We start from the raw sequence: 20,565 nt of genomic DNA, 5'->3' as shown, positions 1-20,565 counted from the left end.
ACCTGTGCTATTAGTGCAAAAGAAAGACGGGCCACCAAAAGTACTATGCTAAACTAGCAAAAAGGTACTATGGTCCCTTCCAGATTCTTAGGCCAATCAATGAGATGGCCTATCAACTTAAGTTGCCCAATCATTGGCTCATACACAATGCTTTTCATGTGAGCCTATTAAAGCCTTACAAAGGAGAGCCACCTCAAGAACCAACTATTGAAGACCCACCGGAGATCGAGGACCAAGAAGAGGTGCTGCAGCCCGAGTCCATTCTCTGACATGAAGACAAGGTACTAAGAGGTGGTAAGACTATCCGACGATATCTTATTAAGTTTAAGAATTATCCTTTTGAAGATGCTAGATGGATGCAAGGCATACAATTAAAGGATAACCTAAACCTTGTCAATGCTTACAATGCTTCCCAAGAGTAAGCAAATGTACAAATGTTAAAAATGAACAAAATTTTTGTCTTATAAGACTCTCTATTTCTTTATTTGTGCACAAAAATGAAGTAGTATGCATGCTTAGATCAAGTTTGCGGAGACGACGTCTCCCAAACACCAAGTAGAGCTCGTCACTCTACTATGGAAGATTGATAGGACTAATGTGCAGACATGCTTGCGGTAGTCTCAGGCTCTCAAGCACCAAATGGACTAGTCATCCATTATGGAATGATGTCGTAGGGTAACATAGGGATCCTCTACCCGCTAAGAAAAGGACTCATGAACATGCTTTATCTTCGCTACACCATAGTCGAGGATGACTATGATTTCAAGAGAGAGGTAATGTCATAATAATCAATATCTAATTCTCCTAAATGATTTTCTCATATTAAACTGATCATTTAATGTGGGGAAGGCCAGGGGAGAAAAAGCTAGAATATTGGTTAAGCTAGCAGACCGGCCACAGTAGGGATCCAAAGGAGGGAAAATAGGGATCCAAAGGGGGGGACATCTGCAAAAGAGCCATGTGCAACAATGGGCTAAAAAGACCCTAAGGTTCAGCCCATTAAGACTTCCAAAATGCTAAGGTTCCAAAATTCAAAGGTTGTGTCCAAAGGTCAACCCTAGGGAAAATTCGATGCTTTGTGTGTGCCCTAAAAGTCTTTGCACATCCCTACATGGGAGGGGGCGAGCCCTAAAGGTAGGGGATGAGAGAGAAAGCCACACACACACACACACACACACAGGCTCCCTTTACACAAAGGGAATGAGGGACACATGTCAGCTCCCTAGGCCAGATGCCCACAAGGTGTGCCCAATTCCTATTGGAAGACCCTTGAAGTGGACCAATGAGAATTAAGCTAAAGTAAATGTAGTTTAATTAATTTAAAAACATTTAATAAAAGAAACCAATGAGAATTAAGTCTCCTAGAAGAGTATTGGGCAGTCTCCCAAAGGGTCCAATGAGCATTCAGAAGCCCCATGGCTTGCCTGATTTCTATTGGCCAGGAGGCAAAAGGGTCCAATGAGAGTTTAGTTTAATTATTTAATTACCTAAAGCTCTCACAAAAGGGGAAAGGGGGACACATGTCAGAAGGCTATCACTTATGCTGCTTAATACCCATTGGCTTGACTTGGGGAGGTCCAATGAGGCAAAAGCCGGACCAAATTAGCAACAAGGGCTCGCCCAAGAGAGAGAGGGGGGCTGATTTTTGCTTGGCATTGACACACACACACTCTCACTTGACCATGTGTGAAGGAAGAATACTCTATCTCCTACCAAGCTTTAATGGAGAGCTCATCACCTACTCCAAGCTTGTGAGATAGAAGCCTACATCAACACTCTCTTGGCATGTGGATGCAAATCCAACCAAGAGCCAAGCTTCAATTCATGCTCATCTCCTCTACCAAGCTAATTACTAAGCTAAGCTATGCTAATATGAGTGATCATGTGAGGAGATGTACATCTTTCTCGTAAGATACTCCTTCTTCCTCTCAATCTACTCTCATACCCTGCTAGCTCTCACCATCTTCGAAGGTGTGTGAGGTCTTGGGTCTGAGAACGGGGATAATTCAAGTTGTGTTTGATTAAGTGTTTTGCTTGGTGCATGAATCTTCCATCTTCATTGCACTAGCTAGTCTTGAAGGAACGCAAAGAATTGTATTGTACAATGTCTCTCTTGATGGGAGAATCCATAATACAAATCCTTTTGGAGGGGGGACCGGCTCCATGCAAATCCGGTCCTCAATTGTTGTCAATAGCTTAATTTCTCTCTCTTTTGAAAGTATTGTCGATGCTATCTAACTAGGTGTTATGCTTTTTGTTGCTCTCTCCACCCAAGCACTCTTGTAATTCTCATTAGGAATCTATTCTAATGAAATGCCCACTATGTTCATGTTAATTTCCGCTACACATAAGATGTTAGGCCATTAAATGTTACACTCGTAGAGTTTCTAAAAATTAGACCGCATCTATGGGCCAAATGGGCAAACACCTGGAAAATATGGGGTTAAAAATCCCTTCACATGATCAACTTGCAGATGAAAACATGGATGAAACTTCGCCTAAGAAACCACAATCAGAACCAGTACCTGTAAATAAGGTGGATGATTACTGTGAAGGAGAGGAAGAAAACACAACCTTACCACTCGAGTACAAAGGAGTAAATGCGTTGCGATATTAGATAGTGGGGCGGGAATTATGGGAAAAATGGGGAAAGCTTGCTCTTAGGAAAACTTGAATGAAACTGCAATTTGCGGACAGATACATGGAGAGACCAATAGGATTGTTTGAACAAATCATTGTATCCTTGTGTGGAATTGTGTATGAGCACACCTTTGCCATAATGAATTTTGACAAGAGAAGAAACTTTGCATATTGGGTAGACCATTCATGTGTCTGGTCAAAATGGTACAAGACTGAGGCTATGAATTTATCTACTTGAGACAGAAAGAGGTCACTACAAAAATTAGTGTCAAAGATCATAGTTATAGAGATGTAGAGTGAACTCCAGGAAAAGAATTAAACTCCACAATTGAACAGGAAAAGGAGGTATTTGATTGGTTACAAAGCAAAGCGTATATTTTGATGTGTGGAGCTTCGGAGTGCGGAAGTCTTAGAAAGGAAGATTGCATCCTAGAGCATTCATTAGAATATGAAGCTTACATTAAGGAACCATTTCTAGAGGAGTTATTTGAACCCTTTGGATAGGATCAAATACTGGCAACTCTTGATGTCTGCATAAATGAGGTGACCAACACCACATTTTGCAACAAAAATGGCTACGATATAAGACCCTTTCTAATGATTTTTACGATCCAAGAAACTAAAAACCTCTCTGAAGCTAATGAATACCAAGATTTGAGGAGCGACGATTTAGGGAACAATGCGAAAGATGAATTTTTAAGTGGCTATCACATAACTCCCTTATTTACGATGAAGGTGTTGAAGGAAGCTAACGAGGTTTGTGAGTGTGAAAACACAAAAGGTGAGAATGATGGTTATGTCTTGGAACATGATGCCAAAGTTCAAGTGAAGGAAACAAAGCAACCACGAGACTTTGTCATCATTGACATACTCGAAGAATCAACAAAATTTGTTCCAAATAAGTCGACTCCAGAAAGAACGCAAATGAAAGCAGATGAAGGAGCGAAGTTTCCAAGTTCAACGTCAAGTGTTCAACACATGCAAGATAAAAAAAAGAACAAGGATATGACAGAAGATCAGTTGTCTCCTACAACGATCAAATTTAGCATATGTGGAAAAACAGGACTTAAAAACACATGTTCATCTGTGATAAATCCTTATGCGACAAATAATCTTATGTCTTATGGCACATGGATAATGATGGAAAAGCCACCAATCACTGAGCTAGAGGAGATAGTTGTACACAAGTTCTAAAATGACAATTCCTAGCTTTGGAGTGGTAGAATCCATACTCAAATTGAGTATTGGAGAGTTTAAGGATACATTTTACATAATTGACTTCCATCACATCAAAGAGAGTATGGTCTTGATAGAAAGCTCAAGAAATATGTTCTTTTGACAACAACGAAACACTTTAACAACGACAAGAGTAAGAGTTCATGAAGCTGTTTAAATCCATGTGGAGAAGAAATTGCCAACCGTCACGGAGAAAGGTAAAGCTAAAGCAACCACTGAATTCAATCAACCTCAAAAGACAACTTTACCTTCAATAACCTCCATAAAACTTCCCGTGTAGTCTCTACATTAAGAGCCACACTGTCGACAATGCAATGGAAACCAAAGCAAAAAGTTTATCAACCCAAGTTTCCATTGTAGCAAAGCCTCCAAAAGAAGTCAAAGAGAATCAACCAAGTGTTGGTATCCAAAGAGCACATCAAAGTCCAAGACCCAGTTTGGATACATCAAGCATGGGTTCAACCTCAACAATAAAAGGTGATATGGTGGGTAGCATCAAATGAGTCAATCACTGCTCAAGGATACTTCCAAGGAAACATTAAAGTTTGGGAGCCTGAATCTACTCACCTCAAGAAACAAGTTCTACAAAGAGCAATCTGAGCTATCAACGAAAGACAAACAACTTAACCAGGAGAAAGAACAACCACAAGAGGCAAAAAAAAAAAGATCAAACAAGCAAACAATGTGACAAGTTTGGGTACCAAAGTCAAACGCTAGTCAAGCTACCCAAGAAAGATAGGTGAAGCACCGGATGATTCCAGTCAAGCTACTCAAATCACAAGGATTTTATGAAGGTAACACTTTAATATGGCTACCAAAAGTTATACTTCGATCTAGAACAACCAAGAGAAATCATGCAACACAAGCTTTTACCCAAAGGCAACCAATGACAACCAAGAGCCACTAAAACCCAATTGCAACCAAGGCTGCTATAATCTCTAGATGGATACCTCGTCGTCTACTCCAAAGTCAAGGCTTCTAAAACAAAAATTATCAGGTTTGGCTATCGAAGCCTAGTGTCCATCAAGTCATCGAGCAAAAGGAGAAAATGCAAAGGACGATCACACACGGATCAATGACAAGGTGGGTTCCAAAATCGCTCGTGAAAAATCAATCACAAAGAACCTACACATATCAACAATCGCTTCTCATGGGAAATAACGCAAAGGACACATTAGTTTCTACAAGAGCTGAATGACTTGTTTCACAAAGCAGTGTCAACATACGACAAGCAAGTCAAGAGGAGCCAAAGTATGCCAACCTACTAGACAAAATGGTGGCATCAATAGACCAACACAAGGAGAGAGGCCTAAATCTCCAAAAGTTATGGAATTGGATTTCTCACCTTGAACATGTAAGTCCAAGTAGCCATTAAACATACATGGCATAACAGTCAGAGTCGGGCAACTAAGACACCAAATGAACAAGGTGTTAGTCAAAAAGCTTCAAGTAATATTCTATGTGGTCTAAGCCTCTTAGCTATTCTAGATACTGGTTCAGCTAGAAGAGTTGAGCATAATTACATTGTGTTGCTCATGTTGGTATAGGTGGGGCATAAGAGTCGAGGTCTATGTAATTTATGTTTGGTGAAGTGGAGGAGGAAGTCCAAAAGACACTCACGCACTGAGCACAGTGAGGTGTGAGTGGAGAAGCTTCTACAACAAAAACCCCTCTTGGAAACGTGGAAGCTATTGCGATGTCCTTTGATGTCGCATGTGCTACATCTATTCCTTGAAGCACCCATCAACTCCATCTCTTACATTGCATGCTTTTGTTTGATAAGTTTTTCATATGCATATAGAGTGTCTCATAATTGGCACTTGCATTAGGCACTCTTTCCTTGTTTCTCCCAAGCACTCACCTTGCATGACAGATACTTCAAGTCCAAATGCTCAACTCTAATAAGAGCGTATACCAAAAGCACTTTTTCCACCGGGTTTTTTCACTTTGGTCATCCAGGTTTTGATTCTAATCTAGAAACACATCATCTTCTTTTATATATTACTTCTACACCACCAATAAGGAAATGGCTACCCAAATCAATCATCGACGACTTGGATCTATAGCTGCAAATCCTAACATACTTATCAAGAGAACATCTTACATTCAAGGACAACAACCAAGCTTCATCAAACATATAGATACAAGGGACAAACAATGACAACTTCAACAAGCGAGCTCTTAAAACAAAACATAAGGAGCTCCACAGTGTTGAAGCTAGTGAAGTATTGCAAGTCAACGCCAAAGGCAGTCACATCAAAAGAACTCTTCACGACAAAAAGTGGCAACAAAAAGAAAAATGCACAACAAAATGAAAAGTTACCTCGACAATTGAAATCCAATTATGCATAAAAAAGAACACAAAAGATATGAACCACTCAAAGAAGGGGGGAGCAACGTCATCCACAACAAAGCACTTCCAAAGCTAATGGCCAACCAAGAAGACAAAGTTGAAGACAACCCTAATGACAAGACTACACATGGTCGTGTCAAGGGATGACACAAGCTAGGAAGGGGGGAATGTTAGCAAATTGACCGAATAGGTGCCCACCTGGCCGGATATGTAGCCGAACATCACATTTGTACTCTATTGTTTGTTCGAGCTAGTGTAGTGATACTTTGTGTAAATCCTGATTCCAGAGTAGCATGTCAATTCCTTGAGATGTAATTCTTTCATGATGATTGTACAGGTCCATGTGAGTCGGCCACTGGCCATTTAGAAAGCCCTAGGTATAAATATCAATAACTTTAATGTGAAGGAGAGGCTTATATTTTGGAGAAGAAGGAGTGTTGAAAAATGTATGTTTAAGCTAAAAAGCTGCTCCAACTTGTAATCAACTTTTTTAATGATTGGGTAATCCATTTTCAATCCAAAACTTGCATTGTGTTCCTCTCTCTTTGCTCTTTCATTCAAGTGTAAGCATTGTCAGTTTTGTTGAGGTTCATGACTACACGTGAGCCCAATCTTCACGTTTTGACCATAGGAGAGTGTTCTTAGACAATAGGGCGACATCTCTGGTATGTTCTGTTGCAGTTTTCGGGACCTTTTTCATGATGGATCGAGATTTTGGTACCTTGTCGAATTGCGACTAGACTTGTTATGATAGTGCCCCTAGGTGTCCTAGACCTCCTCCTAAAGTTTTGTTGCATTTCGAGTCTGTTCGAGTGTTGAAATGGTGTGATGACTTAGAGCAGTGAGAAAGGACATTAGCAGATTTTCTTGATCATTGAGTGGTGATTTTCTTGTTGAGTTAGCATGTTTTCTTGTTAGGTTCACTTCTTGAGATTGACAACCTCAAAAATTCTCCGTGCCCCATCCGAGTCACTTCTGTTAGTGCCAGATAGCTATGCTACAGACGTTTGTCGCCACGACCCACTAACATTGGCACCGTTTTTTTTCTTGCTAGACTTAAGCCATAGAGCTTGAGGATGTTGATATGCATCCCATGAATTCAAGGGATGCCCATATCCCCAAAACGATAAGGATGAGGAATTTTTAGGAGAATTTGAGGAGTATGGCACTAAGGAAGATGCTCAAAAGCCTTTCAAGCATGCCGTTGCACATTAGAGGGGGTGAGTAGCATAGCAACCATGCTATGTCATATTTCTGTCCAACTTGATGCTATAGCAGCTCTTCCCACCATGATAGTAGATTACAGATGTAGAGGCTAACTTCAATCTTTTCAAGAATGTTGTCGCATATGAGAGGGACATAATAACATAACAAACAGTCTATGTCACATTCCTCTCCTACTTGATGCTATAGCAGGTCTTTCCCACCATGATGGTAGATTGAAGACATAGACGCTTACTCCAAGCCTCACACAGAGCCACATAGATGCATTGCTAAGGGAAATGAATATACTCGCGTCCTGCAATCATTTAATAGTGAGAAGCTCCAAAGTGTGCAAGGCCTAAAGTCATCTACTTCTAACTATGAGGAAAAGGAACACATATGAAAACATGGTTACTATGTTTTTGACAAAACGGTCCAATTTACATGTGGTACGACATTTGTAGGAGGTGGATGGACCTGTAATGATTGGCCCATAGTTTGTGGAGAAGGCTTACAAGTGGTGGATGAGTCTTGCATGTGCTTTCACCAATTGGGCACATTTCAAATTATGTTTTGATGTGAGTTCTTGCCCAGTCAAGAGGTCTTGGCCACTCTAGTGTTTTTCTCTGTGTAGAGCCCCTTCAGCCAATTGAGCATCATAGTGCACTTGGTGGTTCACATCGTGCAAGAAAGGTAAAAAAGGGTCATGATTCAAAAGGAAGAAGTCTAGAGTGGATTAAAGGGGAGAGACTTGAGCAACGAGGCAAGGTGGTCGAAGAAACTACGCATGTCAAGAGAGAAAGCTAGCACAAATTGTAGAAGCAGTAGCAGTACGAGAAAGCACACCCAAAAAAAAAAAGCTTTGGTTTTATTGAGGTAAGACGCACAAAGGATAAGTGTCCAAATAGAACAATTGGTAGCAGCTCTAGCCAGGCTTAGAGGGAGGAAAGATCCTCGTGCCAAATGCATACTGTCCAATGCTTTACCTCTTTTCTAGGCAGAGTGAAAGAGGTGATCGTTGATTATTTGGATAGCTCTCACATGTGCGCCATTAAATTATCTTGCGGATGTGCGCTATTAAATTGTCTTTGTGGGAGCGAGCCCTTCACGATGGGACCACATATCAAGATGGCCACAGAAATGAGGTAAAATGAGAGCTACATATACTTGCTTGTTTGAATCAACCAGAATATACGATCTTTTAAGCTGATTGGAGGAGGCTAAGAGGTGGCTAGCGTGAATCCTCATGGTTGAGAGGCATGCTAAGACGATGGTAGGGTAAAACACCCAACTTAAGGCCACCTAAGAAAGGCGATGAATTGCGACCAGTCTGATGCATTGTTTTCAGCTTGGGAGGGTGCAATCAAAAGCTGAGCTAGAAGCGATGTCCCGAACACTGAAGGCTGCAGGACGCACGAGATGGAACAAAATTCCATGTGTAATAAAAAACTCCATGAATAGGGAGACGCCATGGGGCGTAAGTTGAGCCAATGAGCCACCAAGGCTTGAACTCGAGATCCAACGGCATGCATTCAATCGTCGCTTGCCCTAACCAACCCAACACCCGCTTGATTGTGTCTCAAACTTGGAGCAAAACGGCTTTATTTTAGGCAATCCACGGGTCCCATCAAAGGGGGCCGGTTTTTTATTGGCCCCTTTACCCTAGGCTGATGCACAATCATGTTGCTGAGGTTTAGGAAAAAGACACCATCTTTCTCAGCCGTTGGATAGTGCGACCCACCCTCTACGAAGGAGAAGGCCTATGATGGAAAACACACCTCCCTATAGGAAAGTGGCTAACCCTAGTTCCCTTCGTCCAGCTAAACGTGACGGCGTAAAACTCATGGGACTGAGTTTCACGCTAGGAGAGGCTGCTGCTTCCCCGGTAGACTAAGTAAATGTGTAAATAATAATCATACATCTGGGGTGGTGGCGCAGTTGGGTAGCGCGTAGGTCTCATAGCTCTGAGGTATCCTGAGGTCGAGAGTTCGAGCCTCTCTCACCCCATCGCTGCACACAGTGGTTTTGTGCTATCTGCTAACTTCTCTTAGATCGGACGCTGCTCGTCTTCGCCCAAAAGAAAAAGAATCGATCTACCCATTTTAAAACGTAAAATGAAGCAGAATCTTCGACGATCCTCACATGAATCCTTGGGATCTTCGCAGCCTCGTCGAAAGCACGTCCGTCAGGCGTCCATCAGAAGGGTAACAAAGCAAGGGTGGTGGCAGCGTGTAGGCTTTAAAAAAATTAAAAATTGCAAGCATGGAGTTTCACAATGTGAGTGTTCGCAGGTGGCAGCGTTTAGGCTTTAAAAAATTTAAAAATTGCAAGCATGGAGTTTCACAATGTGAGTGTTCGCAGGTGGCAGCGTTTAGGCTTTAAAAAATTTAAAAATTGCAAGCATGGAGTTTCACAACGTGAGTGTTCGCGTTGTTGGTCTAGGGTGTCGACTAGTGTGAGGCACGACGGGAGGAGTTCAAAAGTGGCTTCTCTTTTGTAACAAGTGCAGGATATCAGCCTCAAGTTGGTACGTGTGAATAGGAATCTCCATGGGAAATGAATGTTATCGGAAAAGCTATGCTTATAGACATGAAGAAAAAAAGAGTACATTATACAATTAAACAAACATGAAATTGAGACATGAAATTGAAGATATTTAAAGAACACATTACTAATATGAAAACTCTATATAAGTTAGAAGCATATCACTAGATGTATGAGAACTCCTGCTTGGTGGAAAATACATAAAGCATCGATGGATTGTAATAAGAAATGAAGCGCTTACTGACCTGGTAATTGTGTATAGGTGATTTTTTATTGAAGCCAATGTTTATGTCAAGCTCCATAAAAGCAATGTAAATAGTTAAAACATTTTGCCTTGCAATTAAGCACAAAGTGAAAATGCTAAACATACAGTGCACGTCATGCAGAAGTGTCATACAAAAGTATGGTCGAGAGTTGGCATTCTGGTCTCTCCAAAAATTATAACAAACGGAAGTTGTGCCTTGCCCCATAGGCTTTATGTGTGGACCAAGCAAATGCATAGGCATGGGGAATTGGATGCAAATAATGGACCTTGCAATGTTGTCGAGTTGGAGTTGTGTTTGTGTAGTCGAAACATCCAGTGTTGTGAATATATGTCCTTTTTGTGACACACAACACAGGGGTTAACACAAATACAAAAGATGCAGGAGATAAATTAAACTTAAAGAGAAGCAGAGATAACTTTAGACAATGTAGGTTTTATTGTAGTGATGAGTTCTTAGTTCATAAGTTCTGACGCAACGACTACATTAGAATGACTCAAACATATACTGCGAATAGTGAACTAAGAGGGTGGTTCACTTTGTTGTTTTGAATCTACATTATACTATTTAAATACAAAACGCAAACCGTTTAAAACTTGTCTTTCGTTAAACCCCATTAATCTAAGGCGGATATGACAGTGGTTCAGACATGAGATGATCTTCCAAATTGTCTATTGGTACTTAAGGAGGCAAAAGGAAAAGATGGCATCTGAAAAGCGATGCAAGTATGTAGACTACTTGCTTGTTTATTTTCCAATGAGTTGTGACACTTCTCCATGTTGTCGACTTCTCCAATGTCAGATACTGAGTGTCATCCTACAGACGGCTAGGTATAGCCGTTGCAACTCCCGCAAAAATACTTAAGAAACCCAAATTTTATAGACCATCCGTAGTAGGGGATACCCAAGCAAATCAAATAAAAAATTATAAGGAAGCAAATCAGATACGGACGAGGGTGGAATAGGGACTTTGTCGAGCGACTCGGTAGTCAGACCAGGAGGGTGTGTGGGCGAGCTCGCGGACAGAGGAGCAGGGGCCGCCCAGAAGGTGAGGGTGATGAGCAGACGGAGAGGAGGCGCGCAGAGGCTGAGCTGCAAAAGTGGCGCAAGCTTTGCGAGGCGAAGGGGGGGGGGGGGGGGGGGGGGGGGGGGGGGGGGGGGGGGGGGGGGGGGGGGGGGGGGGGGGGGGGGATTTTTCTAAATTTAATATGCACGTCTTTGACATCTGAGCGGGACTATGGTTGTGGTCTACAACAGTTCACAATGCGTCGTAGCTCTTGCACGCCTGTGTTCGACTCCCCAATCCCATTTTAGAGGGCAACCCTCTATTGAGGGGTATGAGTTGCTAAGGTAAGGTTGGATTCTAAGGAATCTTGGGACGAATGAATAAATAGAGGAACCTGCCAGTAGATGAACTCAAAATGGAAAAACATGATTGAATACGTGAGCGCATTGTTGCTACAAAAAAATAAGACAATGCTAATGAAAAGGCTACCATTCACAAATGGTGCAAGATTCCTCTCACTATGACTGTGTAGCGAGCTTGTGATGCATTACAGAAGCTTGTTCTGTAACCCTTCCGTTGCACTAGGCGGGATGGGGGTCTTACCAATCTAAGCCACAAAGTCAAAATCTATAGTCTCTTGCTTCACTTATCTCCCCTCTCGCTGTGACCATGTAGCGAGCTTGTGGGGCATGATATAAGCTCAATCTGTGCCCCCCCCCCCCCCCCCCCCCCCCCCCCCCCCCCCCCCCCCCCCCCCCCCCCCCCCTTACACTAGGTGGGACAAGGCTCTAACCACTCTTTAATCACAAAAATAGAATCTACAGTCTCTCTCTTCACTTCTTCCTCTCTCTCTCTCTCTCTCTCTCTCTCCTCTCTCTCTCTCTCTCCCCCCCCCCCCCCCCCCCCCCCCCCCCCCCCCCCCCCCCCACCCCCCCCCCCCCCTCATATGTAATTTTGGCTTTCTTTTGCTATGCACCTCAGAGTCGACCTAAATCAAATATACAGGTAAGAGACAACAATGCCAGACATCTATGTTTGGCAGCAACTTTAGAAGTTTGAAAAGGCAAGTCAAGCAAGGAGCTAGAGATCTAAACATAGAGGAGATGCAGGATAAGCTTGAGGGCCCCACAATTGGAAATTAGGATCAGCTTGAGTCGCTTGTCGATACAACCGTGCAATCTTAGGGGCCTGCTGAATCCCCCATCTTGACACTACTACAAATGAAGTGCATACCTAGAAGTTAGACCTAATTGGCCATGCAGTAAGTGTTATGGGTCCAGCGACCAACACTATTGGGTTGCCTAAAAGAAAGAAGAAGACAATGTGAAGCTATGTATCTTGTTAGCGAATATGGCACTTTGGCTCTAATTTGGCAGTCAAGGGTGGACTATTGCAAGGCTCGCTTTTTGGATGGCAACCCCAAGCATGTGTAAGTTCTCCTTTGTGTCGGTTGGCTTCAAGGCGGTTCCCTTTGTAAGCTGATGTATTCGTTCATTATAGCAAGACTGCCGGTTGATGCCATGGCTCGAAACGAGCAAGCTTCTTATGTAACTTTTTTGGTTTCGTAATATATATATACACTCACTTTTGTGATTTTAGATAAGAAAAAGTTGAAAAAGGAAACCAACTGCCAAAAACTAGAGACCCACAAGCCAGGGGGGGGGATCATAAAGTATGGCATTATAGAAATTAAAGAAGTCAATTCATAAAGATTACGTTCGGATAGTAGGACAAGGAAGAGAAGTTCTCGTCCTTGGTGCAAGGTAGTTAAATTTTCTATGGACACAAAAAGTCAATCGACCTTCTACCTTCATGTGTCTTTTCAATTCCTCAACTCAACCCACACTTATACACTTAAGATGTTTTGAAAGGATTTTTATTTTTTTCCACGATTGGAGCCCTAATTGTCCTTCGAATCTATTGAAGACCGATGGTTCAAAGCTTTTCTTTTCAAGACCTATTGATGGTGCTTGGATCATTTGATGAACTAGGCTAGGAAGAAAATGAGGAGGAGCTTGCAAAAATTTAGCATGTTGCAAATGCGAGGTTGTGTTGAAGCATGCACATGCACTTAACAAGTGCAATAGTCATCTTGTGAATCTTTTGAAAATGGATGCTTCAAAGGTTCGAGTTTCAAGATATATGTGATGGTGAAGTAAACATTGCGGTGTGAAAAAGAAAGTAGGGTGTCATTTCTTTTGGTCTATTCTCAGTCTGACTCCAAGGCTTCTATGAGGTTAGTCTTTGGTATATCATTGAGTATTCCCATCTTGTTTTGTAGTGATTTGTAGCTTACCTCACACGATCTGTCTTTTCACACAAGAGCTTGATGGCTTTGTTCTTCTAGCTTGGAGCGAGAGTTTTTTCTCTTTTTCTTTAAATTTCATATTTAACAAAAAAGGATCGCAACAAAAGCTTTTGGAGCGAGCTTTGGAGAGAGATTTTTTCTTTCTCCCTCTCCCTCTGTCTGTGTGTGTGTTGTGTGTGTGTGCGCATCTCGCCTTATCTCTCTCATTCCCCTTTTCTTCTTCTCCCTCTCCTTCATTTTTCTCTCTTCTCTCTCTCTCTTCCTCTATCCCCTCTCTTTTATATATATTATTTGAATTTCCCTAGCCATAGAGTGCTATGGGAGCATCGTCTCTCTCAATGACATGATGGCCATTACGAAGCATACATGCATGATCCATGAAGACTCATTAAATGAAGTCTACAAAGACCCACACTAAAGAAGCTCCATGTTTTCTATCCTTTAGCAGCATAGCTTTGGGATATAAAAGCACCATGTATATTATTCATTTTTTATTATTCATTTTTTAATCTAATGCATTGTCATTTTACTTCAACATCCATATTGCCCATGAAAGGGAAGTAACATTTCATGATAGAAGATGAAGGGAAAGTTTCAAGCGACAAGCCTATCGCTCTCAGCTTTAGTCCTCGTGCCATCTCTTCATCGCCCTCAAAAAATTCAAGGCACAACCTCATCTCAAATTTGGCATTTTCTTCAAGGCGCTCTCTCCCCCAACACACATGCCCTCCTATGTGCTCATAGCTGTTGCCCCCCGCTTGATGCCATAGCCTTACTCGATGCTTATTGTTGCTACCAACGATCTCAACATTGATAGCTACCCACTTGATCCTCACCGAACTCCCACCTATACCCACCTCTGTGCTTCCCAAATCTTCCATCACCTGCTACCAAATCGGCCAGCTGTGGTATTCATCCGCCCATTGCATGCCCTTGCTACCCGCACAAACATGTAAAGGTTGTTGTCTTCAATCACAACTCAAATCACCGGCCAGTTTACAGTCTGCCAACGATCACTACTAGCTGTGCATGCTACCATTTCTACTCATGCTTAGTCAAGGCCCTTCGACATGTCGCAGCTAGTACGCCCATATTAGAACCTGCAATGTGTTTCATGGTTTCCACCATGCCCTACCCTCTATTGTTCGGATCATTCTCGCTTAGGTTGACCTAAAGGCTACAAATCTCATCCCTGCTTGTGTTGCTTTGCCGCCATGCAGTCTTGGAATAGCGCTAGCTTCACACGACTATTGTTGCAATTGTGTTCCCCTCTCAACCTTGGCCTCATCGTGCAGATAGATCCATTCTAGTGCTAACCATTGTCAGGTCCATCCAAAGGTAGCATCACAATGAATTTTTTTTCATTTGGCCTTGACTAGCTCTCCTTCCATAGTGAGTCTACCCGGTCTTATTAAGACCTTTTCCATCTCAAACCACTCTTAAGTGCAAAAAAAGGGGTTCCCACATTCCACAGCTTTGAGAGTGGCCAAACTTCCTCAATTCACTTGCTAAAGGGTTCCTTTTATATGCCAAAAGGTATATACTCCTTGCCTTAAGCCATTCTTATGAGATTCAAGGCTTTGATCTTCAAGGACCACCAATAAGTCATTACTTCGATACTCCTACTTCAAGGGGGAGAATCTCTCTTATCAACCATGTTTGTGTTTGCACATATCCTTTGTACTGGGTTAGACATTGCCATAACAGAGAGTCTCTCTACATTAAGAATTTTACTTAGGCCTTGCATCAAAATAAAAATGAGAACGAAGCTCTTTGCACTCCAATATGGAGAGAGCATGAATATTCATGCACTCGCATTCAAACATGAAGTACATGTCAAGCACAAACAATGCAAATACATGAAGATGATGAAGAGCATGGGTGACATGAAAAACACACAAACAGGAATCAATCATGAAGAACACTACTATGACGCATGATCTTTACCCCTTATGATTATGATGTACTCTATAATTGAACCTAGGTATGACTAAATGGCCACCTTGTGAACCATAGGGTGATGAATAAAATTGAACCACGTATAATGTATCTGTATGCCATCAAAAACCCTGGACGAATCAACTTAGAGTATCCATGACTAGTTCAAGGGGGAGCTTATTAGGATTTCCTAGCCATAGAGTGCTATGACTCTAGATGACTCCTAGTATGCCATCACAAACCATAGATGAATCAACTTAGATTATCTATGACTAGCTCAAGGGGGAGTTTGTTACGATTTCCCTAGCCATAGAGTGCTATGGGAACACCGTCTCTCTCAATGACATGATGACCATTCACTTTTATGAAGCATACATGCATGATCCATGAAGACTCTATTAAATGAAGTCTACAAAGACCACACTAAAGAAGGTACATGATCTCTATCCTTTAGTAACATAACTTTGGGCTATAAAAGCCCCATGTACATTATTCATTTTTTAATCTAATGCATATCGAGTCCATCTTTTCATTAATCTTGCGATTAACAACATTGTGTTGATTATCTATGAATGCTACTAACACCCATCCACACTAACCTAATCTCTACAAGTGGTATCAGAGCCTCAAAAAAGCACCTCCTAGTCTTATCTTTTGATCCTCTTCATCATCGTCAATGGTATGAGAATTTAGCTACCAATCATTTATCTTTTGTACAATTAATTGCATTTAGATTAGGTGATAAGGGGTTCTTTTTTCCCTTTCTCTCCCTAGTTTTTTATAGAGCTTCAAAGGACATAAAACTGTAATGGTTTGGGGTGTTTCAATGAAAAGATGAAGCATCAAAGTCAACTTGTTAATGTCAGAATTGAGGCCCATGAAAAGGAAAGTAACACATCACGATAGAAGGTGAAGGGGAAGTTTCAAGTGCCAAGTGTATCCCTCTTTGCTTTAGTCCTCGTGTCAACTCTTCATCACCCTCGAAAATTCAAGTCACAACCTCACCTCATATTTGGAATTTCTTCAAGGAGCTCTCTTGCCCAACACACATGCCCTTCTGTGTCCTTGTAGCTGTTGTCCCCTCGCTTGATGCCATAGCCTCACTTGTTGCTTATTGCTACCAACAACCTCAACATTGATAGCTACCCACTTGCATCCTCACCTAACTCCCTACCTACACCCACTTCTGTGCTTCCCAAATCTTCCATCACCTGCTACCAAATCCGTCCAACTGTGGTATTCATCCGCCCATTGCATGCCCTTGCAACCCGCACAAACGTATAAAGGTTGTTGTCTTCAATCACAACTTGAATGACCAACCAACTAGCATTTTTCCAACGATCACTGCTTGATGTGCATGCTACCATTGCTACTCACGCTTAGCCACGACCATCGTCCCTTCAACCTATTGTAGTCGGTACACCCATATTAGAACCTGCAATGTGTTCATGGTTTCCACCATGCCCTGCCCTCTATTGTTCAGATCATTCCCGCCTAGGCTAACTTGAAGGCTACAAATATCATCCCCGCTTGTGATGTTATGTCGCCCTGTGCCGGTCTTGGCATAGCCCTAGCTTCACACGACTATTGTTGCAATTATGTTCCCGCTCAACCCTTGCTCTCATCATGCAGATAGAGAAATTATGATGCTAACTCATTGTTGGGTCCATCCAAATGTAGCATCACAATGATTTTTTTTTTTCATTTGGCCTTAACTAGCTCCCCTTCCCATGGTGAGTAATTGCAAAGACCAAGCAAGATTTGTTGAGCAAACCAAAAATTGAGCAAAAAAAGCCAGGCAAAGAGATAGCATACATTTCATTGTCAACTCTTGGTACATTTTGATAAGTTAATTTCATGTGAGGTTTCATAAAGTTAGCAAACACTTTCTTCAACTACACTATCTCTGCATTATACTACTGAAGTTTCTAGAGTTTCTAGAATGTTTTTTGCGGTTGTATAGCTTCCATTTTGGTGAAATTGCTAGAAAGTTTTTTGTTGCAATTGTATAGCTTCCATTTTGGTGAAGAATGTTGTGATCATATAGATCAAAGAATGTGAAGTGTTTTCTTTGAGCAAATTATTGTTTTGTTATTTCCCTTGGTCATGTGATAGTTTTGCTTGAATGTAAGCAGGAATTACAAAAATTAAGCTACCATTTTCATAGGTACCATTGAAAGATGATGAAAATGATTGCCTATAGTATATCACCTTCCACAATATATTTCTTTATTAAGAGTAAATACACTCTTAAACATAGACTCTTGATTGCTTTTGAGGAGGTGGAAGTCAATGGAGTCGGTGCCCCCTCCTATCAATACTCTTGATCAATTTTGAATATGAAATATATTGAGAGTAACTACACTCGTGAAACATGGACTCTTGATATTGGTGAGTGGCACTCTTGATCGCTTTTCAAGAGGCCGGAGTCAATGGAGTCGGTGCCCCTCCTATCGATACTTCAATAATATTAGCTCATCTACACTTAAGATGTGGGTCTTATGTTCATTCTTTCACCAGCTAAATGAACATCTCCATTACCTTTGCTTGACTATAGGTGGTCGTTGTATCTCTCTCTCTCTCTCTCTCTCTCTCTCATTGCAAATTAAAACATTTTTGTATGGTGAATATTCCCCAAATATCTATTGTACAGAGAACTCTCTGACTCTTTTTATCATAAATAAAGCCATCTTTGTGTATATATCCCACATTAATACATAGTGTGTTCTATGATTCTAAGATTTTCAGAATTGTGTCTGCCAGAGCACTCATGGCCAAAGGTATGTCATGCTCATTTGTGTGCCTTCTTATGTGAGTACTCTCTAGGCATGCCTCCCTCATGAAAGGAAGTTCCTTGCATCTCTAAATATTTAGTTTCATGCAACCTTTTCTTCCACAACCACCCATCATGTATAATGCAAGGATATAGATGTGGGTATCAAACGGGTTGATTAAGTTTTTTAGATTCCATGGCCAACTGGGGCAAAGTCATTGGCTACTTTTCCTGCATGTATATTTATCGGGAGACTAAATATATTTTGCAATGCTTGCTAGCCTTGACATTTCTCTCTCAGATAAGTGCACCAAGGTTCGCTAAGTCAAAGGTTTCTTGCAAGGCCTTTTGAGAATTTGAAAAAACCCCAAATCATTATGCAGATTGCATACCAAAATATCTCTCTCTCTCTCTCTCTCTCTCTCTCTCTCTCTCTCTCTCTCTCTCTCTCTCTCTCTCTCTCTCTCTCTCTTCCTCTCTTCAAGCTTCAAAAACAATGCCATAGCATACCAAATGCGATCTCCAATAGAGAAAATCATGGACAACCAATGGGGCTAGACATATACATTTGAGTAAAGATGCAAATGGAGGTTGATGATGAGATACAAGCACAAACCTATAGCCTCGTTACAAGGAGGGTGGGAGGTAGATGAAAGGAGGGGGCTAGGAGGCTAGTCTAGTTTAGGGTCTGTACTAAGGTCTGCCAAGTCAACCGTTTCTTGCACATCCTTTTGAGAATATGAAAAAACCCCAAATCAAAATGTGGTGTTGCGTCTTGATTTGGAGGGGTTTCTACTATTTCTTCCTACGATGGCCTTGGCAGATGGTGTGCACACCACGGTCAGAAGGACCAAGAGCATGAGTTTGAGAACCACCTTCTTGGAAGCTACCATCCTCATATCTTTGCGGTACTATGATGAAATTGTCTCTCTCTTGGGATAGTTTCCTATGATGTTAAAACTCTTGTTCTTTTTCTTCTTCTTCTTCCTCTCTCTCTCTCTCTCTCTCTCTCTCTCTCTCTCTCTCTCTCTCTCTCTCTCTCTCTCTCTCTCTCTCTCTCTCTCTCTCTCTCTCTCTCTCTCTCACACACACACACACACACACACACACACACACACACACACACACACACATGTCTTGTGAGGTCCACCAAGTAGGATATGAAGAACCGCAAAACCAAGATGCGGCGCCGTGTACTGATTTGGAGGGGTCTATTTGGATTAGTTTCAACTCTACGTGACTTTACTATAGCACTCAAGAACTCCACTTTCAATGTATATTGTAGGAGGAATCAAAGAAGGCTATGTCCGATCAGCTTAGTGATCGTGTCTCAGATTCGGCTGCATGAGCTGCAACAAGCATGGAATCATAAATGAGCGGCCGCACTCCCAAAACCATCAAGCTAAACACAACCACTACTACTGCTAGTTGACATGGCTGCAAGGAAATAGTTTCAATGAGACCTTACTGCTAGTGCTTGCTTGCTTGCTCGATGTTCATCACAATTCAGGACACGATTTATGTGTGTGTGTGTGTGTGTGTGTGTGTGTGTGTGTGTGTGTGTGTGTGTGTGTGTGTGTGTGTGTGTGTGTGTGTGAGAGAGAGAGAGAGAGAGAGAGAGAGAGAGAGAGAACAACAGTACTGCCTCCCCTGTTCTATAGAATGTTGCACACGACCTCTGTTCCTTGGTCCGTGTGTCACAAGCAAAAAACATGTGCGTGCATACAAACACACACACACAACACACATACCCTCCCCAGATCTCCCAACAGATGCGCATTGTTGGCATCGCTTCCTTTCTCCATCTGTGCCCTAAAATATATTGACTACCCTGACAACCCTGCCCGCTTCACAACCCTGTCCACCTCTGCCATTTACCAAATACTCTGAATGGGCCACAAGCCCCTCAAATCAATCCACGGCGACGCGGATTGATTTTTGGGGGGGTTTGAGATCCACATTTTGAAGTAAATATAATAAGGCACCCAATTATTTTTTTTTAAAGTTCAAGTAGAACCTACGAGGACTCTCTCTCTCCCCCCACTCTCAGCAGTTTTGGACAAGCCACGACTCCAATTTGCATGAGCCTCCTTGTCCTAATGCGAGAACAAAGGAGCACTAGAAGGAAATCATGAGGCAAGAAGTGTCAAGGCCATGGAAGGACTATGGGTTTCCATGTGTTGGTGAGTCATAGTCTATGAGCTGAGGTTGGGGCTACGAGTCTCCATGTGTTGTATACTTGAAGGCTATGAGTGGAGGTTGTGGGCTGCAGGCTGTCGTGTGATGACAAGGAGTGGAGGGA

At 41.9% G+C, this 20,565-nt stretch overlaps 1 non-coding gene across 1 annotated transcript; it reads left to right on the top strand.

Annotated features, from left to right (window-relative positions):
* Window positions 1–9,355: 9,355 nt before the first annotated feature.
* TRNAM-CAU (transfer RNA methionine (anticodon CAU)) lies at window positions 9,356–9,439 on the top strand. Its single transcript is given in 2 exon segments — window positions 9,356–9,393; window positions 9,404–9,439. It is a non-coding gene; the product is annotated as a tRNA-Met (tRNA).
* The last annotated feature ends 11,126 nt before the right edge of the window (window positions 9,440–20,565 follow it).

This window comes from Adiantum capillus-veneris, unplaced genomic scaffold (assembly GCF_014529385.1).
Source record: "Adiantum capillus-veneris isolate H3 unplaced genomic scaffold, ASM1452938v2 Hic_scaffold_955, whole genome shotgun sequence".
NCBI lineage: Eukaryota > Viridiplantae > Streptophyta > Polypodiopsida > Polypodiales > Pteridaceae > Adiantum > Adiantum capillus-veneris.
The sequence above is the reverse complement of the archived record's forward strand: the minus strand, read 5'-3'. Positions and strand labels throughout refer to the sequence as shown.